Below are 24,940 nucleotides of genomic sequence, written 5' to 3' on the forward strand. Positions count from 1 at the left end.
GGACAACTTTCATTAACATGACTGTCCATATGGAATCCACACTGATAAAATAACAAAAATGGTGACTATGGTGGTCAAGTAGTAAGACTGCCTAGTGCACTTCCACATCTCTACCACCTCCCAGCTCTAGCCAGGCTCCAGCTCCCCAGTCAGTGTGTCTGCCTGCCACAGATCTCTCCATGCTCCAGTGAGTAGAACGCCTCGCCGTGTGTGTTCTGGGCTGGATTAGATTCATCTGCATTAGACTAATATGAATCTCACAACTGTGCCTGGCTGCCACAGCACATTCAAGGAAGGCACCAGCGTGTATGCATTTAACTAAGTGTTTTTAGATACAAAAGTGTTGTAGCACTGTGTGTGTGTGTGTGTGTGTGTGTGTGTATGCAGGAACACAGAATATTTCTGGTACCTCTCCCTACAGCCAACTGTGTGGGGTGTGTTGGTGTGTGGGGGGGTTGCTGACGTGAGACATCAGGGGTGTTAATTTATTCAAATGAGCCAGAGAGGATAACAAGAGGGGGGAGATTGACGAAGGGGGGGCCACCTCGTCCTTTCGGATGCTCATCTCTCTTCGTTTCTCTTTCACTCTCTCTTCTCCCTCCCTTGTTTTTCTGTGTTTATACATTAGAGAATCTCTGCATGAGACAGAGGGAATGATGAAAGGGAGATGGGGTGTGGGGGTGTGGGGGGGTAGAGATGATGAGATTGAAAAAGGAAACAGGAAAAAGAGATGGCGACTGATGCAAATGATTAGCAGCACACTGGAAAGTCCCTGAGGCTAACCACAGCACACAGACAAAAACACAATGTTCAAGTACTGTCCAAACCACATTCAATATGGCAGCCATTTAAGCCAATCTCTGTGGCTCCAATATGGATCCAGTCCAGTGCAGTGAATGACATCCTAGAAACACACTTCACCAAATATCTATTAGAATTCTCAAATGTGTCTTAGATATGGGAATTTTACTATATAGTCTCTAATAAAGATAGAGAAAATATTGACAGGAAGATGGGCACTGAAGATATGCATCTCTATAACGATCGAGTTAGAGATATGGATCAGAGATATCTGGTGACACCTAGTGGTGAATAGGCGATGCCCATCACATCTGGACATGGACACAGCCTCTTCTTCCTGCCAGGTTCACAAAACACAATGACCCGGTCCAATATCAGCCCATAATCCCATCCCAGAGCCACTACCCATTCTATATATCGTGACCTCTCTGGAGTCGCCGTTGCGGAGGCCACAGAGTGCTTTAATAATAAGATGGAGGGAAGAGAGCTATCTAAGCACGTTCCTCTAGCAAGAGCGGCGTCCCTTCACTGAGACTCGGCCCCCCATGATTCCGACCTCATCACTGTCCGGCAGGTGACCACTGGCGACACATCTCCACTCCTGTACCGGAGCCACCCAACGGGCAGAGATTGCTATAAACAAAGAGATTGTAGAACTTCTGGTGAAGGAGGCGGTGACAGTAGTTCCAGCGGAGCAGAGAAACAAAAGACTTTACTCGCCTTACTTTCTCGTGCCAAAGAAGACGGGGTCACAAGGCCAATTATAGATTTGCGGACTTTAAACAAGTCTGTAGCCAAATGGCCTTTTTGCATACTTATGTCAAAACATCTGTTGGAATGTATCCATATGAACAACTTTTGCACGAGCATCAACCCGAGGGACATATACATCCGTGGCTTCCGCGTCACAGGAAGTTCCAATGTTTTGCCTTTCAAGAAGTGGTGTAAAAGTACACGAGAATACCTTTCGTGTACGCCTTAGCTCCTCGCACCTTTTACAAATGTGTGGAGTAGGGATTGGAGGCACTGTGTCAGCAGGGAGTCAGGATTCTGGCATACTTGGATGACTTGCTGGTTCTCTCCCCATCAGCAGAACTGGCGATCACACACATGGCCCGACTGGCGATTCACCTCACATGTCTGGGGTTTGCAGTGAATTGGAAAAAGAGCGCACCTTGGCAGAGTCGACGGATTGTCTGCCTGAGTCTACAGCTAGACACAACGACTACGACAACATGGTTTTCGGATCCCACGGAAATCTGCGCTCTTGTAGACCCTCAACCGGTTTCATCCAATGCACACGGTAACGGTACACTCTGTCATGTCCCTTCCGGGTCTTATGTCAGCGGCCCACACTGTGGTCCCTCTGTGGCTTCTGCGCAGATCTAGATCATTGGAGAGACATACGCTTTCTGACGAGCTGTGTTCCCATGGGTAGAGAGTCCTCGCACATCCCAGTCTTTACAGACGCATCTCTGATGGGATGGGGTGAGTAGTGTGAAGCTGTGGTAGTGGGGGGTGTGTGGCCTCCAACAGAGTGTTACCTCAAACTCCTGGAGCTGAAAACGTTTATTTTGGTGCTACTGCACTTCACACCTATGCTCCGAGGATGCAATGTGTTGATGTGGTCAGACAACTGGACCATAGTGGCTTACGTAAACCACCAAGAAGGGGGATGAGATCTCCTGCTCTTCACACCCTGGCAGAGGAGCTGTGGCTGAGGGCTCACAAGCATCTTCTCTCGTTGACAGCGCGCCACTTTCTGGGCCACCTCAACATGGGGGCGGACCTCGTGTACCGAGGAGGACCTCAAGAACATGTGTGGCGCCTACACAGCGACATTGTCCTCCAGTTGAGGGAACTTTTTGGGAGAGCCGAGGTGGATGTCTTTTGCGGCACAAGAGAACGCATATTGCCCCTTCTGGTTCTCTTTCGGGCCCAGGATGAACCCCCACTGGGATTGGATGTGTTCACACACCACCCGTGGCCAAGAGTTCTCCTGTACACTTTCCCCCCAACGTCCTGTATTCTCCCATTGTTGGCACGGGTGACATTGGAAGGGCTGTCGGCCAATCTGATAGTTGGTGTGAGAGAGAATTAAGCCTTTGTGTTGTCCAGTATTCTCTCGTTCCTGCAACATCTGTTAGACATTCACATTCGCCGTCCACCATCAAGGTGTATGCTTCATTGATTTTTGCCTGTCATGAGGGTTTTGGCGGAAAGCATGTGGCCTGAGCCACGGTTCCGCAGTGCTAGATAAATCAAATCAAATCAAATGTATTTATATAGCCCTTCTTACATCAGCTGATATCTCAAAGTGCTGTACAGAAACCCAGCCTAAAACCCCAAACAGCAAGCAATGCAGGTGTAGAAGCACAGTGGCTAGGAAAAACTCCCTAGAAAGGCCAAAACCTAGGATGAAACCTAGAGAGGAACCAGGCTATGAGGGGTGGCCAGTCCTCTGCTGGCTGTGCCAGGTGGAGATTATAACAGAACATGGCAAAGATGTTCAAATGTTCATAAATGACCAGCATGGTCAAATAATAATAATCACAGTAGTTGTCGAGGGTGCAACAAGTCAGCACCTCAGGAGTAAATGTCAGTTGGCTTTTCTTAGCCGATCATTCAGAGTATCTCTACCACTCCTGCTGTCTCTAGAGAGTTGAAAACAGCAGGTCTGGGACAGGTAGCATGTCCGGTGAACAGGTCAGGGTTCCATAGCCGCAGGCAGAACAGCTGAAACTGGAGCAGCAGCACGGCCAGGTGGACTGGGGACAGCAAGGAGTCATCATGCCAGGTAGTCCTGAGGCATGGTCCTAGGGCTCAGGTCCTCTGAGAGAGAGAAAGAAAGAGAGAAAGAGAGAAAGAGAGAATTAGAGAGAGCATACTTAAATTCACACAGGACACCGGATAAGACAGGAGAAATACTCCAGATATAACAGACTGACCCTAGCCCCCTGACACATAAACTACTGCAGCATAAATACTGGAGGCTGAGACAGGAGGGGTCAGGAGACACTGTGGCCCCATCCGATGATACCCCCAGACAGGGCCAAACAGGCAGGATATAACCCCACCCACTTTGCCAAAGCACAGCCTTCACACCACTAGAGGGATATCTTCAACCACCAACTTACCATCCTGAGACAAGGCCAAGTATAGCCCACAAAGATCTCCACCATGGCACAACCCAAGGGGGGGCGCCAACCCAGACAGAAAGACCACGTCAGTGACTCAACCCACTCAAGTGACGCACCCCTCCTAGGGACGGCATGGAAGAGCACTAGTAAGCCAGTGACTCAGCCCCTGTAATAGGGTTAGAGGCAGAGAATCCCAATGGAGAGAGGGGAACCGGCTAGGCAGAGACAGCAAGGGCGGTTTGTTGCTCCAGTGCCTTTCCGTTCACCTTCACACTCCTGGGCTAGACTACACTCAATCATAGGACCCACTAAAGAGATGAGTCTTCAATAAAGACTTAAAGGTTGAGACCGAGTCTGCGTCTCTCACATGGGTAGGCAGACCATTCCATAAAAATTGAGCTCTATAGGAGAAAGCCCTGCCTCCAGCTGTTTGCTTAGAAATTCTAGGGACAATTAGGAGGCTTGCGTCTTGTGACCGTAGCGTACGTGTAGGTATGTACGGCAGGACCAAATCAGAAAGATAGGTAGGAGCAAGCCCATGTAATGCTTTGTAAGTTAGCAGTAAAACCTTGAAATCAGCCCTTGCCTTAACAGGAAGCTAGTGTAGGGAGGCTAGCACTGGAGTAATATGATCACATTTTTTGGTTTTAGTCAGGATTCTAGCAGCCGTATTTAGCACTAACTGAAGTTTATTTAGTGCTCTATCCGGGTAGCCGGAAAGTAGAGCATGGCAGTAGTCTAACCTAGAAGTAACAAAAGCATGGGTTCATTTTTCTGCATCAATTTTGGACAGAAAATGTCTGATCATTGCAATGTTACGCAGATGTAAAAAAGCTGTCTTTGAAACAATCTTGATATGTTCGTCAAAAGAGAGATCAGGGTCCAGAGTAACGCCGAGGTCCTTCACAGTTTTATTTGAGACGACTGTACAACCATCAAGATTAATTGTCAGATTCAACAGAAGATCAGTTTGTTTCTTGGGACCTAGAACAAGCATCTCTGTTTTGTCCGAGTTTAAAAGTAGAACGTTTGCAGCCATCCACTTCCTTATGTCTGAAACACAGGCTTCCAGCAAGGGCAATTTTGGGGCTTCACCATGTTTCATTGAAATGTACAGCTGTGTGTCATCCGCATAGCAGTGAAAGTTAACATTATGTTTTCGAATGACATCCCCAAGAGGTAAAATATATAGTGAAAACAATAGTCCTAAAACGGAACCTTGAGAAACAACGAAATTTACAGTTGATTTGTCAGAGGACAAACCATCCACAGAGACAAACTGATATCTTTCCGACAGATAAGATCTAAACCAGGCCAGAACTTGTCCGTGTAGACCAATTTGGGTTTCCAAACTCTCCAAAAGAATGTGGTGATCGATGGTATCAAAAGCAGCACTAAGATCTAGAAGCACGAGGACAGATGCAGAGCCTCGGTCTGACGCCATTAAAAGCTAATTTACCACCTTCACAAGTGCAGTCTCAGTGCTATGATGGGGTCTAAAACCAGACTGAAGCATTTCGTAAACATTGTTTGTCTTCAGGAAGGCAGTGAGTTGCTGCGCAACAGCTTTTTCAATTTTTTTTGAGAGGAATGGGAGATTCGATATAGGCCGATAGTTTTTTATATGTCTGGGTCAAGGTTTGGCTTTTTTAAGAGAGGCATTATTATTGCCACTTTTAGTGAGATTGGTACACATCCGGTGGATAGAGAGCCATTTATTATGTTCAACATAGGAGGGCCGAGCACAGGAAGCAGCTCTTTCAGTAGTTTAGTTGGAAAAGGGTCCAGTATGCAGCTTGAGGGTTTAGAGGACATTATTATTTTCATCATTGTGTCAAGAGATATAATACTAAAACACTTGAGTGTCTCCCTTGATCCTAGGTCCTGGCAGAGTTGTGCAGACTCAAGACAACTGAGCTTTGGAGGAATATGCAGATTTAAAGAGGAGTCCATAATTTGCTTTCTAATGATCATGATCTTTTCCACAAAGAAGTTCATGAATTTAATCCAGCTGAAGTGAAAGCCATCCTCTCTTGGGGAATGCTGCTTTTTAGTTAGCTTTGCGACAGTATCAAATATACATTTCGGATTGTTCTTATTTTCCTCAATTAGGTTGGAAAAATAGGATGATCGAGCAGCAGTGAGGGCTCTTCGATACTACACGGTACTGTCTTTCCAAGCTAGTCGGAAGACCTCCAGTTTGGTGTGGCGCCATTTCCGTTCCAATTTTCTGTATACCAGGGAGCAAGTTTCTTATGACAAATGTTTTTAGTTTTTAGGGGTGCAACTGCATCTAGGGTATTGCGCAAGGTTAAATTGAGTTCCTCAGTTAGGTGGTTAACTGATTTTTGTCCTCTGACGTCCTGACGTAGGCAGAGGGAGTCTGGAAGGGCATCAAGGAATCTTTGGGTTGTCTGAGAATTTATAGCACGACTTTTGATGCTCCTTGGTTGGGGTCTGAGCAGATTATTTGTTGCGATTGCAAACATAATAAAATGGTGGTCCGATAGTCCAGGATTATGAGGAAAAATATTAAGATCCACAACATTTATTCCATGGGACAAACCTAGGTCCAGAGTATGACTGTGGCAGTGAGTAGGTCCGGAGGCACCCCTCCAGCTAGGATGGAGTCCGTCACTCCTCAACAGGCCAGGCTTGGTCCTGTTTGTGGGTGAGTCCCAGAAAGAGGGCCAATTATCTACAAATTCTATCTTTTGGGAGGGGCAGAAAACAGTTTTCAACCAGCGATTGAGTTGTGAGACTCTGCTGTAGATCTCATCACTCCCCCTAACTGGGAGGGGGCCAGAGACAATTACTCAATGCCGACACATCTTTCTAGCTGATTTACACGCTGAAGCTATGTTGTGCTTGGTGACCTCTGACTGTTTCATCCTAACATCGTTAGTGCCGACGTGGGTAACAATACCCCTATACTCTCTACACTCGCCAGGTTTACTCTCTACACTTTACAGTTTTACTTTTATATCTGTACTTACTGGTGGCACAGACGCTGTTTCATCCTTTCCTACACTAAAATTACCCTTGCCTAACGATTGCGTCTGTAGCCAGCTATCCTCGCCGTAAGGCGATCGTTCTCTTGTATATTATGAGTACAGCAACTGCAATTAGAAGGCATCATGTTAATTTTACCACTGAACCTTTGGTCCAGATCTATTTGCCCTGACCTCTGCCAAGAGTTTCAGTGATCTATGCGCTCTGTCTATGCAACCTGACTGTCTCACCATCATTGGCGATCTGAGCAGGGCGGTGTTGCGTCCTAATCCGGCGTTCATGCCTAAGATTATGAAGAGCTCTTACAGATCACTTATCCTTGAGGTGTGGGCCTTCTCTCCTCCTCATCCTGGGGAGAGAGAGGAATGGCTCCATCGTCTGTGTCCTGTCCGCGCTTTGGCACATAATGTGGAATGCATGACAATGGTTAGATAATCACCCAAAATGTTTGTGTGCTATTGTGCCTCGGCCATCGGTTGACCACTCTCAAAACAGCATTTGTCTGACCGACTTTGCAATAGCATTGCATTGGCCTATGAGACTAAGGGGCCTTCGGACAACAGCGCCTTAGTGCCTTCGGACAACAGAGCTACTGGAGTTGCGGCCTCCTCGGCCCTTTTCAAGGGTACGGGGGATCGAGGATATCTGCATTCCCCTTTTATCTATTTTTCCCTTTTGGATATGTCATCGGGCTCTCTCGCACGGTCTGTACTTGGCGTGCCTGCTGACCGCCACCCTGCGGGACATATGTGTGGTTGTGATTACTGTCTGAGTTCAGTTCAGTACATTATTTCTCTTGCCCACCAGTCTTTGAATATGTGGCGAGTTGACTGAGGACACAGCAGTTAGTCCTTTGGGCTACCCTCTGTCATACTTGGTCCCAGCCGCAGCTGGGCCTGACCTTTTTTCTCATGAGGGCAGGGAGTACAAACATCTGGTTCCGCCCTAAAACCATTAGGAGCAAAGCCCCCCTATGGGGCGGACCTCTACAATATAGAGCAATAGTTACTGGGATGTAACTCCAGTTCTGTCAGTGGAGCGAAGCAACATTGGGCTTCGGGCCCTACCGGCCCCCGGACTTTCGCTGAAGACTTTTGGGAGGCTTATTGTAGGGGCGCACTCCGTTAGATAGGGCCAGATGTGCTTCCATTGGCTGGAACTCGTGCAGAATTATTTTGTCAGGCAATTGGCCTGACAAAAGGAGTGACACCACCGTATGGGGCTCCGCTCGACTCATAGAACTGGAGTTACAGTACATACCCAGTAACTATCGTTCTATGTCATCATATCTGAAGGGACTGGATGGGGATGCACTATGTGATGACCCTAACTAACTAGCCGTTCACAAGGGTATTTGGGTCCTGCCATGTTGCGTACCCCCATAGCTGTTCGGTCCTTTCAGGTCTGCTAATATCAGGACAGAATGAGCGAGGGAAAGGGGCTTGGGGTTAAAGGCCCGGAATGGAACCAGTGTGGTATAATTTTTGGGCTACATTGTCTTTTCCCTACCCCAGTAGAAAACGCTCTCTTTGTGTGTGTGTGTGTGTGTGTGTGTGTGTGTGTGTGTGTGTGTGTGTGTGCGTGTGTGTGTGTGTTTGTGTGTGAGCGTGAGAGGGCATGTAGAGCATTGCTGAGAGCAGACTTTCCATTTTGACCCCCATGCTCAGATCTTATCACTTTCCCACGCTTCACACTCCCCACACCCACACACTGACACCCACACAGTAAATAAGGAGCTTTATCACCTTGACAGGTTAAACAAGCATTGCACTGAGCGTTTAACTGGCTTTAAATAGTGGAAAACAACACACTCCTTATCTCGGCATGTCAAATCAAATAACATTTTTTTGGTCACATACTCATGGTTAGCTGATGTTATTGGGAGTGTAGCGAAATGTTTGTGATTCTAGTTCTGACAGTATAGCAATATTTAACATGTAATCTAACAATTCCACAACAACTACCGAATACACACAAATCTAAGTAAAGGAATGGAATAAGCATATATAGACTACCGTTCAAAAGTTTGGGGTGACTTAGAAATGTCCTTGTTTTTGAAAGAAATGCAACTTTTATGTCCATTAAAATAACATAAAATTGATCAGAAATACAGTGCAGACATTGTTAATGTTGTAAATGACTATTGTTGCTGGAAACGGCTGATTTTTTATGGAATATCTACACAGGTGTACAGAGGCCCATTATCAGCAGCCATCACTCCTGTGTTCCAATGGCACTTGTGTTAGCTAATCCAAGTTCATCAATTTAGAAGGCTAATTGATCATTAGAAAACCCTTTTTCAATTATGTTAGCACAGCTGAAAACTGTTGTTTTGATTAAAGAAGCAATAAAACTAGGCCTTCTTTAGACTAGTTGAGTATCTGGAGTATCAGCATTTGTGGGTTCGATTAGACGCTCAAAATGACCAGAAACAAAGAACTTTCTTCTGAAAGGAATGAAGGCTATTCCATGTGAGAAATGCAAAGAAACTGAACATTTCCTACAACGCTGTGTACTATTCCCTTCACAGAACAGCAGAAACTCGCTCTAACCAGAATAAATAGAGGAGTAGGCGGCCCCGGTGCACAACTGAGCAAGAGGACAAGTACATTAGAGTGTCTAGTTTGAGAAACAGACGCCTCACACGTCCTCAACTGGCAGCTTCATTAAATAGTACGTCTTTTTGGCTTTTTCTTTTTTTAAGTTTAGGCACTCATTCCGAATGGTTAAGGTAAGGGTTAAGATTTGGGATTGGGTTAAAACATTAGGTTTAGGCACTCATTCCGAATGGTTAAGGAAGGGTTAAAATTTGGGATAGGGGTATAACAAAAAAATGAACACCCACGACTGGGATCAAACACACAACCTTCTGATCCAGAGTAATGGGATTACAAGTGTCCACTACTTGGATCAAACACACAACCTTCTGATCCAGAGTCATGGGATTACAAGTGTCCACTACTTGGATCAAACACACAACATTTTGATCCAGAGTCTTGGGAATACTAGTGGAATGGGATTCCGTCCAATCCTCTTCAACATCCACAACGACCAAGTAAAACCCAATTCTACTTGACGGTAATAGCGCTCACTGTTGCCCCCTAGTGGCAGGTTTTTGAAGGCATCGGTATTGTTGTTCTACCTCAGTTTCACTCCACTGCCGTGTTTTGCGCTATAACCTATTCAACTGCAAACTTGTTGACATGGTCAAAATCTGACATGTACTGTACACATAGAGGCTGGCAGTTAGGCTACCTATCTTACCTGTGGGAACAATAACTGACCTGCCCTCTCACACAACCCAGCACCTGTCCACAGTGTTTTCAGGTCTGTGAGCACACACACAGTAGTAGAAATGTTATCAGGACAGGGAACAATCTGATAGATGGCCTCTCATGCTTACCTTAACTGAAGTCCTTGTACAAAGCAAGGCAGGTGCAGCAGGGAGAGCAAACCTGTCAAAGCCCATGTACAGTACCCACCACGCGGATCCAGGAAGTTGTCTTGGTGGGAGATTGATACGGCTTTCACACACTGAAACGTTTTGGTGTTTGTGGTTCTATAATAGGCCAGTGAACAGGAAATTCAGCAATTCTTAGAGGACAGTAAAAATTGCTGAAAGTGCTTCTGTAAACGAACGTGTTTTGGCCTTGTCGGAGTTATAGATGGAAAACTCAGGAGGCTGCTGAGGGGTAAACTGCTCATAATAATGGCCCGGAACGAAGCAAATGGAATGGCGTCAAACACCTGGAAACCATGTGTTTGATTTATTTGATACCATCCAACAAATTCTGCTCCACTCATTACCACATGCCCGTTTTCCCCAATTAAAGTGCCACCAACTTCCAGTCGTGGAAAAATTAAGGACACTTGTATACATTTCGAAAGGCCTCCTATAGTTTCAGGGACCAATCACAATTGGAATTCAAAACAAAAAAATGTGATTGGACTGGTTATTAAGAAAACATTTCAATTAACTTACCAATCACAATGTTTCATGTTTTATTCTGATCGTGATTGGTCCCTGGACCAAAGGAGGCCATTTCAAAATATATAAAAGACATAAAAACATTTTTACACCTATAACTCCGACAAGGCAGAAAAGCATTTGTTTTACTGAAGCACTTTTGTCAACTTCCACTGTCCTCCAAGAGTTGCTGAATTTCCTCTTCACATCACAGTTATGTAGGCCTAATATTCCCTTTTAGGTGGTGGTCTGAAGCTGGACATTTTTAAGTTGATCTATCCCTGTCGAGGGAGGAGAGGATTTTTGTTGTATATGACAGTAAAACATTCTTGTGATGACCATGACACTTGTTGGCACCTTCAAATCTTGCACATTTTCTCATAAAAAGTATATGTCAACCAGTGGCGGTCAGTGCTGTTTAAGATGAGGGAGGACATAATTTTTTCTTAATGAGAATGGCCTTATTTCTATTACAGCATATTGGATGACTGTCATTCATGTTTCATTCACCCAGTTCAATGTAACATCGATAGGTTCAGGCTACTATATGATACTCTAATTTTCCCTATACCCATCATGAGGATGCTACAACCTAGCCTATGAATGAAAGTTTACAATGTAGGTTCACACAGGGCTAGACAAAAATTAGAGGTGACACATGGACAGACAGTGACACATTCAATACCGCCTTGCACACTCTTGCCTGCATCTAACTGATACAGGTTGTAATCATTAGTCCAACAGTTGAAAACGCGAGTTTCAATTGGACGAATACAGGTATGTTTATCCCCATTTTGTTCCGTTTAAGAAACGTTTTTTAACAGAATTGGCAGAATGAATACACCGCTGATCACACATAAACATAGTTCACTTTCACAGCAGCCACGTTGTATTCCTACTCACATCCATGCGCTCTCCTCCTCTCACCTTTTCCCTTCGTAGCTTCTGGACTTCAATGCAGCTGTATGTGACCAGGCAAAAAAAACATTCCAAGCCAAACCAAAACATTCCAAGCCAAAACATACATATGGCTGCCTTCATATTGCTATGAAGGCAGCCAATGGCCTGCTTATATCTAATATGTAAACAGCCTGATGTGAAAACGCAAGCTGATATAAGCCTAGGTTCTATTACTGCAACATTCAAAAGTACAAAAATGTATCTAAAATGCAGCCATACACATCAACAACCGTCATTTTACATAGCTTAATAACACAAGATAGATATGGGTCTCATTAAGCTACAACATGCAAGTGTCTAGTGAATCCTAATATACAAATTAACTTGTGGCCTGGGGTGGTCTAGCGGTTAGGGCTGCTTCCTTCAAGGTGCACACATAGGCGTGGGATTGATTCTGGCCCATTCCCTGCTGGCACAAATAACTAAATCCCCTCATTGCTTTAATGTACTTACAAATTTCAAATATTGACAGTCCGGAGTTTTACCCCCAATCTTGATAAGAAATGACCATACCAGACACTTTTTGATAACATACATAGGAAATTAATAAAATAATAAGTCAGTAGGCTACACCAACATTAGTTTCCATTCATGCAAAGTTTCAGGTAAATTGCAACAGATTTTCTGTGGTAAATTAGGAAATAATTAATTTATGTATACAGAATTCTTGCCAAATAAATAAATCGCCCTTAGTCTGTTAAAAAAGTCATAAGTCGTTGCGTTGAAAATACCAACCAGATGCAAAACATATCTTGAAAGACTAATACCCATAAAACCTAGTGGTCAAACAGGGAAATGGTACTAATTGTTTTTCCACCATTCACTTTTCCCATAGGGGATTTTAGAAACACTTCAAAAAAGGGGGCTTTGTTTCGTGCAGGCTTACCCTGGTGTGAAGTTTTGATAACCGTGTCAATCTCTCTAGGACAAGATGACTTTTATCAATATATTCACCTGTATTTGTTTTCCTATGTGTTTTAAGGGGACTAAAGTGGGCACCTGATTCCTTTTCACTAAATAGCATTGGCTTGGCAGGAGAAACAGTCCTGCCCAACTTGTTTGGAGGTAAGACATTTTAACATTTGATGAAAAATGTAGGAAATGCAGCCAGCTGTGTTCTGTTCAATCTTGGCTTGCTAGCCAGCCAAGTTATTTTTGTATTCTGTTAATGAGTCTGTTTTGCTAGCTAGCTGCATGCAGTGTCTGTTTACCTAGCTAACATTAGCTAACTTTCTCTTGCCACTTTCCCTTCCCCTATTGTGTTTTACCACTGAGGTTGGTGTTACTACATAAAATTAGAGGCTACGTTATTCTACTCTTATCTCTTGTGTGGTGTTCATGTTTGTGTTATTCAGCCAATGGTCACGAGTCTGATAGACCCACAACATTATTGGGTATTTAAAACAATACAGCCATAACAATTTACGTAATAATACTTCATACTTAGATGTTGACTTATATCAATTACAAGCAATTGAGACAGCATACATGGTTAATATTTCACATTTACCTCTATTGCATCACATTTATCAATAAAAGCGCTATTTTTAAATAAAATACTAATTACAATCAAGACATGGGTGGAATAAATTATGTTTATCTTGACCAAATATAAATTAAATAATGTTTTCATCACTATTGGTGTTTATTGCTTTGAACTGAAGAAATTGGAAGGACAAATTGTACATACAGTAATTTACGGAAATTATAAATGAGCCCCATTGAACACAAGTAAGGCCGGTCTACACGCCACATGAGGGACAGAGTTTACTGTATTTGTGTGTTGCAAATGTATTTCTTGCACTTGATACATGTGTATTGTGTCTTTGTGTCCTTCTTGGGTCCTCACACATCGCAGTGCTTCTTCTTGTTGCTACCGGCTGCAATATAGAATGATGAAAACACTTAGTTCAGGAACTTTACTAACATCTCACTCACTCACATATATAGTTACAGCAGGCCAAGGTAGGAGAGTCAGACACACACACATGCAACATCATCACTCACACTTACTTCCGGTATTGGAGGTGTTGGTTCTGTGGTTCAGGCCGACGGGGCACCAGCCTCCTCCTCCTGAATCCTCCTCATGATGGCTGCAGAAACTGGGCTCCTCTGGATATGTTGCCTCCTCTGGATTTGAGTTCTTACCAATGCCTTGCCCAGCTCCTTGAGAAAGAGCAGTCTCCTCTGGAGCTTCCCTCTGTTGCAATCTGGGATCAACGCCATCCAGATGACAAATGCCATGTACACCGAGATGTCCAAGATGTTGAAAAATATCAGTGTCCAGCGTAGGGCTCTTCTTTTGCAGTGGTAGCCAGTCACCAGCTTGTCTAAATTGTCCAACCCTCCTTTTGTGGCATTGTAATCCGTTATGATTTACGGTTTTTGATATTCCTGGCCACAGATTCTCCCATCCTTATGCAGCGTACTCATGAGAACCATCTTTTTGCCTTTCTTTGGCACGTAGGACACTGGGGACGTGTCGGCCATGAACACTAAAGTAATTGATAGGCCTTTTTCGTGTATTCAACAGCTGAGCTGGGAGTTCTGGCTTGTTTTTTTGTACTGTTCCTTCCATCGTCAGCTTCCAATTGAGGAGCTCCTGTCCCAGCTTGTGCGAAGTAAAAAAGTTACCGCATGTGATGTTGTGGTTACGGAGTCCTTGTGTTACGTCCAGGACAACCCACATCCCTTGGTTCTTCTCAGGGGCTCCTCTATCTGGCTTCTCTGTATACGATGAAGCAGGATCACCAGCAGCCCAGATCAAGTCTAGGTTCAAAAGGCTTCTTAACAGCTTCTACCCCCAAGCCATAAGAACATCTAATCAAATGGCTTCCCGGACTATTTATATTGTCCCCACCCCCCATTTTTAAGCTGCTGCTACTCTCTGTTTATTATCCATGCATATACACTTTACCTCTACCTAAATGTACAAATTACCTCAATTACCTCGACTAACCAGTGTCCCTGCACATTGACTCTGTACCGGTACCCCTTGTATATAGCCTTGCTACTGTTATTTTGTGGTTGCTCCTTAATTATTTTTTATTTTATTTTTTAATATATTTTTTGCTTCATTTATTTTAGTAGATACTTAACACTTTTTTTCTTCTTAAAACTGCATTGTTGGTTAAGGGCTTGTAAATTAGCATTTCACGGCGCATGTGACAAATACAATTTCATATTGATTCCATATTTTGCAGGTTTAGATGGTATGTACTGCCTGAAGGGGCAGCGGCCCCTAAATGGCATAACCTGCTCATCAACAGTAACATTGGGCCCAGGGTTGTAAAACAGGGGAAGGCTGTCCACCCACTTGTCACACACTGACCTGATTGCAGCTAGCTTGTTTCTCTGACGCCGAGCTGGTCTGGTGTCTCGGTTATCGAAGCAGATAATCCTGGAAATAATGTGAAAGTTTTCCAACGACATTGTTGCACAGAAAAGTTCTCTGGCAGTTTTTCCTGCATCCCAGTGGGATTCTGTGAATTCCCCATTGGATCTAAAAACACCAGCAAGAATAAGAACCCCAAAATATGCATGTAAATGAGTTTGGTCCATCTTCCATCTCTCTCCAAAAACACACCTTCCCTCCAAATTACTGCAGTCCAGAATGATTTTCTGGATGGTGTCTGGGATGAACAGTTCAAAAGAAGACTTTATGTTCTGCACATGAGTAACCACCATCCGCGTCGGCCCTGGTTGCGTCCTTATCACATTGACAGCCCTGCGGCGTGGCTCATTCCTTGGGCAAGAAGACCATTCAATTTCTTACCAAGGATCATTTAGCTATTTTGTTTAGAATTTTAGGGCCCATTTAGGTATATAAAAAAATATGAAGCATTTTTAAAATAAAATGTTGAATTTGGCCTTTAATTCTATAGCTCATAGAAATGCATTGAATCACATGTAACGAGCATTCGGAAAGCATTCAGACCCCTTGACTTTTTCCAAATTTTGTTGCATTACAGCCTTATTCTAAAAACGAATTAAATACATTTTTCCTCTTCAATTTACACACAATACCCTTGAAATATCAACTTTGTTGAAGTTGTTAGGTTATAATTTTAAGAGTAAATGACTCCACAGACACTAGAAAAACTTAACCAAGTTTAATTCTTCCCAAAGGGTCGATACAGCTGGATTCAGACAAAAACATGTTTTTTTTAAAAACACAATTTTAGAATAAGACTGTAACATAACAAAATGTGGGAAAAAAAATCTAAGGGTCTGAATACTTTCCAAATGCACTGTACTTTTGCTGCAGCATAGGCTATGCTACAGTAATATAAATACCAAATGCTCGACTAATTTACACATCTCCATCTGACCTTTAAGGGTCACCTTGTTTTTTTATTGTAAAGATTATTTTAAAATCACTTCAATATCGTTGCTTTAAATCAGTGCACGCGCGAGCAATCTCTTCGCAGTCTTTCTCTCCAACAATTCCATTCTAATTGCACCCAAAGTAGATCATCCTGTTCAAGATTGATATATAGGTCTACATATAAAAGTCCTGTCACGTCCTGACCCTTGTAAGATGTCATTTTCTATAGTAGAGTAGGTCAGGGCGTGACAGGGGGTGTTTTTGGGTGGTTTTCTGGTTATCTGTTTCTATGTGGGTTTCTAGGTTTCTATTTCTATGTTGGGGTTGTTGGGATGATCTCCAATTAGAGGCAGCCGGTTCTCGTTGTCTCTAATTGGAGATCATATTTATGTAGGGGGTTTTTCCACTTGTGTTTGTGGGTTGTTCATTTGTGAGTAGTGTGTATTCTCTCTGCGTCACGGTTTTGTTGTTTTGTTATTTCAAGTATTTGGTGTATTGCAACGTTTCACGATAATAATCAATATGTGGAACTACAAACATGCTGCGCCTTGGTCCGATCCTTTAAACAGCCGTGACAGAACAACGCACAACAAAAGGACCAAGCAGCGTGGTAGGGATCAGCTGGAGGAATGGACTTGGGAGGAGATTTTGGATGGGAAAGGACCCTGGAGGCAGACTGGGGAGTATCGTCGCCCGAGGGAGGAAATTGAAGCAGCAAAAAGGGAGCAACGATACTACGAGGCGCTATATCCACCAACAGGCAAGGTTGAGAGGCAGCCCCCCCAAAAAAATTTGGGGGGGCATACGGGGAGTTTGGCAATGTCAGGGGGAGACCTGAGCCAACTTCCCGTGCTTACCGGGGAGAGCTGTGGAGTGAACCGGAGCCAGTCAGGGAGTCGAGTGCGGAGTTCAACGCAAGATTCCGGAGAGAGGTGCTGGCATTAAGAGCGCTGCGGAGCGGGTGTGCTGAGGAGCGAGTGAATGAACAAGCACTGGGTTATGGTGTGATGCGCACTATATCGCCCATATGCACTCACAGCCCGTGCGCTCGGTGCAAGCTCCTCACCGGTGTCAGGCTAAGATGGTCATTCAGCCAGGAAGGAGTAGGCCTGCTCAGCATTCCTGGTCTCCAGTTCGCCTCCATAGCCCAGTACGTCCTGTGCCTCCTTCCCGCACTCGCCCTGAGGTGCGTGTTACCAGTCTGGCGCCACCTAGGCCAGTTCCACGCATCAGACCTCCAGTGCGCATGCCCAGTCCGGAGTGTCCTGTTCCTGCTCCCTGCACTCGTCCTGAGGTGCGTGTTACCAGTCTGGCGCCACCTAGGCCAGTCCCACACATCAGACCTCCAGTGTGCATGCCCAGTCCGGAGTGTCCTGTTCCTGCTCCCTGCACTCGTCCTGAGGTGGGGGTTACCTGTCTGGCGCCACCCATGCCAGTCCCACGCATCAGGATTCCAGTGCACATTCCCAGTCCAGAGCTTCCGGCGACAGTTCCCCGTCCAGAGCTTCCGGCGACAGTTCCCCGTCCAGAGCTTCCGGCGACAGTTCCCCGTCCAGAGCTTCCGGCAACAGTTCCCCGTCCAAACCTTTTGGCGACGTTTTTCAGTCCGGAACCTACTGAGACGGTCTACAGTCCGGAACCTACTGAGACGGCCTACAGTCCGGAACCTACTGAGACGGCCTACAGTCCGGAACCTACTGAGACGGCATACAGTCTGGAACCTACTGAGACGGCCTACAGTCCGGAACCTACTGAGACGGCCTACAGTCCGGAACCTACTGAGACGGACCTCAGCTCAGAGCCTCCAGCGACGCTCCTCAGTCCGGAGCCTCCAGCGACGCTTCCCAGTCCGGAGCCTCCAGCGACACTCCCCAGTCCGGAGCCTCCAGCGACGCTCCCCAGTCCGGAGCCTCCAGCGACACTCCCCAGTCCGGAGCCTCCAGCGGCGGTCTGCAGCCTGGAGCCTCCAGCGGCGGTCTGCAGCCCAGAGCCTTCAGCGACGGTCTGCAGCCCAGAGCCTTCAGCGGTGGCCTGCAGCCCAGAACCTTCAGCGGTGGCCTGCAGCCCAGAACCTTCAGCGGCGGCCTGCAGCCCAGAACCTTCAGCGGCGGCCTGCAGCCCAGATCCTCCAGCGGCGGCCTGTAGCCCAGAACTTCCAGCGGCGGTCTGCAGCACAGAGCTTCCGGTAATGATCTACAGTCCGGTGTTACAGAAGCGGAGGGATCTGCGGGCGGAACGGGGTTTACGCCTTGAACCTGAGCCACCTCCGCTGCTGGAGGATCTGAGGGATAGTAAGGTTCTGGGTTTAGCACTAGAGCCGCCATAGACATTTGTCACCCTCCCTACCCTCCCTTTGTGTTTTGTGGGTTTTTATTTGTATATATATTTTTTGTATTCGGTGTCTGCACCTTTGGGGGGGGGTACTATCACGTCCTGACCCTTGTAAGATGTCATTTTCTATAGTAGAGTAGGTCAGGGTGTGACATGGGGGTGTTTTTTTTCTGGATATCTGTTTCTATGTGGGTTTCTAGGTTTCTATTTCTATGTTGGGGTTGTTGGGATGATCTCCAATTAGAGGCAGCCGGTTCTCGTTGTCTCTAATTGGAGATCATATTTATGTAGGGGGTTTTTCCACTTGTGTTTGTGGGTTGTTTATTTGTGAGTAGTGTGTATTCTCTCTGCGTCATGGTTTTGTTGTTTTGTTATTTCAAGTATTTGGTGTATTGCAACGTTTCACGATAATAATAAATATGTGGAACTACAAACACGCTGCGCCTTGGTCTGATCCTATAAACAGCCGTGACACGTCCTAGCAGTATTAGCCTTATATTTAGCTAATGAATGGTGGGTTATGCATAATAAGAGAGAGAGAGAGATAGATGCATGTGCATTTTTCAACATGTTTTATTTTTTACAAAAATACAGTTTTGGAGATAGATAAACTTAAATTTATACAGGATTCTACCCTCCACATAACCTTCACTCCAGATCAAAACTCCAAACCTACAACCTAACTTTGGACAAAATTATCTGGAAGGAATTCTTCCACCAAGGATTCCTTTTTCCAAGCTATACAGAGGGTGCTCTGTCAAACAAACAGCAGAGACCTGAGGACACCATTCCAGCTGGGTCTGAGACAGAGCAGATACAACTTGAACTAGCACTGAGGTGTGAAGTGAGAGGTGTCAAAGCCTTTGAGCCCAACAAATGGCAGGAGTCTCTCACAGCCGACCCCACCCAAATCCAGAGGTCTTTGAAGCCTCCTCCCGCTGTTCAGAGACCATTCACAGGCATTTTCTACAAGAAATCTGCCTCCAGAAATAAAAGGTTCTCCCACGTGGGTGTTACACCTACTCCTGTTGCCTGCTGCAGTGCTGCTTGGATTCCACCTGGTGATCTGTTCACCATCTGCCCTGGCCTGTCTCCCCCTGTCTGGTACAGGTACCCCACCACACTCCCCCCCCCCCCGCCTCTCCCGAGATTTCGCTCGCCTAGCACACACGCACTGTTGGGGCGAGTGACTCTGAACTTACAATGGCATTTTGCTGTTTTGCTATTTGCCTCATGACTCCTGCATGCTTTGTTGACTATGAACTTTCTTGTTTACCCAACAGTGGGACAGACTATGTATGTTCCCACACTCAACTCTGACTCTCTATTGGCTATATAGACTTTAGGCCTCCAATCCTATTCTAACCACCTTTTGCAGGCTTTGTATTCATGTTACCTGATGAAATTGCTGTACAATATGATCTTGTTGTCATCTAATGCACATTCAAATGTCATAAATAAACACGGCAGAGCTCTCCCTGTCTTCTGCTGTGCTTTGATTGTATTACTGCTGATGATATCTGGAAATGTGCATGTACACCCTGCTCTCGTAAAAGCCTGGGTTTTCTGTACCTTAACGCTAGACGCTTATTACCTAAATGGATAAATTGAAAGTGTGGGTTCACAGCTCCAATCCAGATGTGTTGGTCATTACTGAGACGTGGTTAAGGAAGAGTGTTTTTAATACTGATGTTAACCTTTCTGGTTATAATCTTTTTCGGCAAGACAGATCTTCCAGAGGTGGGGGAGTGGCAATCTTTACCAAGGATCACCTTAAGTGCTCGGTTGTCACCATCAAGTCTGTCCCCAAACAATTTGATTTGCTGGTTTTAAGTATTAAACTTTCAAGTAGCTCTTTGTTGACTGTTGCTGGGTGTTACCGTCCTCCATCAGCACCGGCCTGTACCCTACCTGCCCTAACCGCTCTCCTGGCCCCTTACACTAAGTCTGAATTTGTCCTGCTAGGTGACCTAAACTGGGACATGCTTAAACCACCTGACCAAGTCCTAAAGCAATGGGACTCCCTAAATCTTTCTCAGATTATTGCTAATCCCATAAAGTATGGGATTGGGAAGGTGATGGGAAGGTGATGTAACTTTCAAATGTGTTTTTGTACATTTTTACACCCAAGAAAGAGCTACTCTCCTCAATGTTATCCTCACAAATAATCCTGATAGGTATCAGACTGGTGTTTTCTGTAATGACCTTAGTGATCACAGTTTTACAGCCTGTGTTCGTAATGGCTGCTCAATGAAACGACCTGTCCTGATTTGTCATAGACGCTTGCTAAAAAACTTTAATGAGCAAGCCTTCCTTCATGACCTGGCCTCTGTAAATTGGTATAGAATCAGCTTGATCCCCTCTGTTGAAAACGCTTGGACCTTCTTTTTTAAAATATTTTCAGTGGTATTTTTAACAAACAAGCCCCCATAAAGAAAATTAGAGTTAAAAACAGGTTCAGCCACTGGTTCAACTGTGATCTTGCAGAGTTACTCCACCTCAAGAATTGCATTTGGCGAAAGGCTCGGCACACGTATACTCAGGCTGACTGGCTCTCGTTCAGGCAAATGTGAAATAAGTGAACTCAGGCTATCTGGAAAGCCAAAGTTAGTTACTTTAAGGAGCAGTTCTCTCTGTGTGGGTCTAACCCTAACAAGTTCTGGAAAACGGAGAAAACTTGGAGATTAAACCTTCCTCCTCACAGCTGTCCATGTCCCTTAATATTGATGATGTGGTTGTTACTGACAAGAAGCACATGGCTGAGCTCTTTAATCACCACTTCATTAAGTCAGGATTCCTATTTGACTCAGCCATGCCTCCTTGCCCGTCCAACATTTCCTCATCTCCCACCCCTTCTAATGCGACAACCCCGATGCTCCTCCCTCTTTTTCCCCTGCCCCGCTACAAAGTTGAGTCGAGGTGTTAAAGGAGCTCCTTAAACTTGACACCTAAAAACCATCTGGGTCAGATGGTTTAAACCCTTTCTTCTTTAAGGTGCTGCCCCTATCATCGCCAAGCTTATCTCTGACCTTTTTAACCTGTCTCTCCTCTCTGGGGAGATTCCCATTGCTTGGAATGCAGCCACGGTTCATCCTTTATTTAAAGGGGGAGATCAAGCTGATCCTAACTGTTATAGGCCTATTTCTATTTTGCCCTGTTTATTAAAAGTGTTGTAAAACTTGTCAATAATCAACTGACTGGCTTTCTTGACGTCTATATTATGCAATCTGGTTTCCGCTCAGGTTATGGATGTATCACTGCAATCTTAAAGGTCCTCAATGATGTCAGCATTGTCCTTGATTCTAAGCAATGTTGTGCTGCTATTTTTATTAACTTGGCCAAAGCTTTTGATACGGTAGACCATTCCATTCTTGTGGGCTGGCTAAGGAGTATTGGTGTCTCTGAGTGGTTTGCTAACTACCTCTCTCTAAGAGTACAGTGTATAAAGTCAGTACATCTGCTGTCTCAGTCACTGCCTGTCACCAAGGAAGTACCCCAAGGCTTGATCCCAGGCCCCATGCTCTTCTCAATTTACATCAACAACATAGCTCAGGCAGTAGGAAGCTCTCTTATCCATTTATTTGCAGATAATACAGTCTTATACTCAGCTGGCCCCTCCCCAGGTTTTGTGTTAAATGCTCTACAACAAAGCTTTCTTAGTGTCCAACAAGCCTTCTCTGCCCTTAACCTTGTTCTGAACACCTCCAAAACAAAGGTCATGTGGTTTGGTAAGAAGACTGCCCCTCTCCCCATAGGTGTGATTACTACCTCTGGGGATTTAGAGCTTGAGGTAGTCACCTCATACAAGTACTTGGGAGTATGGCTAGACGGTACACTGTCCTTCTCTCAGCACATATCAAAGCTGCAGGCTAAAGTTAAATCTAGACTTGGTTTCCTCTATCGTAATCGCTCCTCTTTCACCCCACCTGCCAAACTAACCTTGATTCAGATGACCATTCTACCCATGCTAGATTACGGAGAGAGGTGCTCTCGAGCGGCTAGATGTTCTTTACCATTCGGCCATCATATTTGCCACCAATGCTCCTTATAGGACATATCACTGAACTCTATACTCCTCTGTAAACTTGTCTATAAACTGGTCATCTCTGTATACCCATTGCAAGACCCACTGGTTGATGCTTATTTATAAAACCCACTTAGGCCTCACTCCCCTCTATCTGAGGTATCTACTGCAGCCCTCATCCTCCACATACAACACACGTTCTGCCATTCACATTCTGTTAAAGGTCCCCAGGGCACACACATCCCTGGGTCCCTCGTCTTTTCAGTTCTCTGCAGCTAGTGACTGGAACGAGCTGCAACAAACACTCAAACTGGACAGTTTAATCTCTTCATTCAAAGACTCAATCATGGACACTCTTACTGGCAGTTGTGGCTTCTATGCGTGATGTATTGTTGTCTCTACCTTCTTGCCCTTTGTGCTGTTGTCTGTGCCCAAAAATGTTTGTACCGTGTTTTGTGCCGCTGCCATGTTATCTTGTGTTGTTGCTACCATGTTGTCATGTTGTGTTGCTACCATGCTGTGTTGTCATGTGTTGATGCCAATGTAGGAGAATATAACACAATAGATCTGGTAAAAGATAAGACAAAGATTTTTTTTTTGTACCATCATCTTTGAAATGCAAGAGGAAGGCCATCATTTATTATTCCAGCCCAAGTGCAATTTAGATATTGTCCACCAGATGGCAGCAGTGTATTGCAAAGTGTTGGTCTGATCCAATGAACCATTGCATTTCTGTTCAAATCTTTTATCAAGACTGCCCAAATGTGCCTAATTTGTTTATTAATACATTTTCATGTTCAAAACTCTGCACTCTCCTCAAACAATAGCATGGCATTGTTTCACTGTAATAGCTACTGTAAAATGGACAGTGCAGTTAGATTTACAAGAATGTAATCTTTCTGCCAATATCAGATATGTCTATGTCCTGGGAAATGTTCTTGTTACTTACAACCTCATGCTTATCACATTAGCCTACATTAGCTCAACTGTCCCGCATGGGACCCACCAATCCTGAAGAAGTTTTAAATGGAAGAAGTTTGGAACCACCAAGACTCTTCCTAGAGCTGGCCGCCTGGCCAAACTGAGCAATCGAGGGAAAAAGGCCTTTATCAGGGAGGTGACCAAGAACCCGATGGTGACTCTGACACAGAGCTCCAGAGACAACGCAGGAGTGGCTTCGGGACAAGTCTTTGAATGTACTTGAGAGGCTCAGCCAGAGCTTGGACTTGAACCCGATCGAACATCCCTGGAGAGACCTGAAACTAGCTGTGCAGCAACGCTTCCCATCGAACCTGACAGAGCTTGAGAGGATCTGCAGAGAAAAATGGGAGAGAATCCCCAAATACAGGTGTTCCAAGCTTGTAGCGTCATACCCAAGAAGACTCGAGGCTGTAATCGTTGCCAAAGGTGCTTCAACAAAGTACTGAGTAAAGTGTCTGAGTTGTTATGTAAATGTGATATTTCAGTTTTTTATGGGGTATTGTGTGTAGATTGATGAAGGGGGAAAAAACTATTTAATCAATTTTAGAATAAGGCTGTAACCTAACAAAATGTGGAAAAAGTCAAGGAGTCTGAATACCTTCCGAAGTCACTGGGTGCAACACATTTCACTTTGTCTAGGCCTCGTCTATAGCCTAGGCATGGCCTATGGTCAGTTACATTGGAAACTGTACAATAACATGCATTATTCTATCTTAGGCTACATAGGCTAATAATGATGTGACTATAAAATAGGTCAAATCAAAAATAGGTAGAGGTAGTCACTATCTGCTATGACAGATTGCAAGATCATGGGAATTCATGGAAAGGATACATAAAAGTTGGGATGATTTGTAATAGTTGAGCCTATAAGCCACAATTTTGGCTGTTTTGTTAAATGTCCATAAGATATTCACCCATTTAGCCTACAGGGTAGGTGTGAGTGTGTTCCTGCCTCCGTGCATGCATGAGCGTGTGTGTGAGAGAGAGATGGTGATCAAGAAAACGTTGAAAGAGAGAAAGATTATGATCACAACAGGATGATGACAGCTAAATTAGTCTGTGTGTGTGTGTGTGTGTGTGTGTGTGTGTGTGTGTGTGTGTGTGTATGCACGCCCTAACACAGTGTGGCTGTTGTGGGGGTGGAGGACGGTGTTTACAGAAGGACACCGCTGAGCCCTTTGACCTAGAGGAGGTCCTGCAGGAGCTGCACAAAAGGGACAAAGAGAGAGGTTTGTAGACTAAGCCTACTAGTCTATTAAAATGTGCAACAGAAAGCGTTTACTCCAAACGCTCTTCAACGTTTCGTAAAAGCTGTTGGGTTCTTAAAAACGGAAGTTGTAGTTCATTTTAATTTGACGGTTTCCGCTCATTGCCTTTCCAATCCGAATAGTGTACAA

This window comes from Salmo trutta, chromosome 13, assembly GCF_901001165.1.
Source record: "Salmo trutta chromosome 13, fSalTru1.1, whole genome shotgun sequence".
Taxonomy (NCBI): Eukaryota; Metazoa; Chordata; class Actinopteri; order Salmoniformes; family Salmonidae; genus Salmo; species Salmo trutta.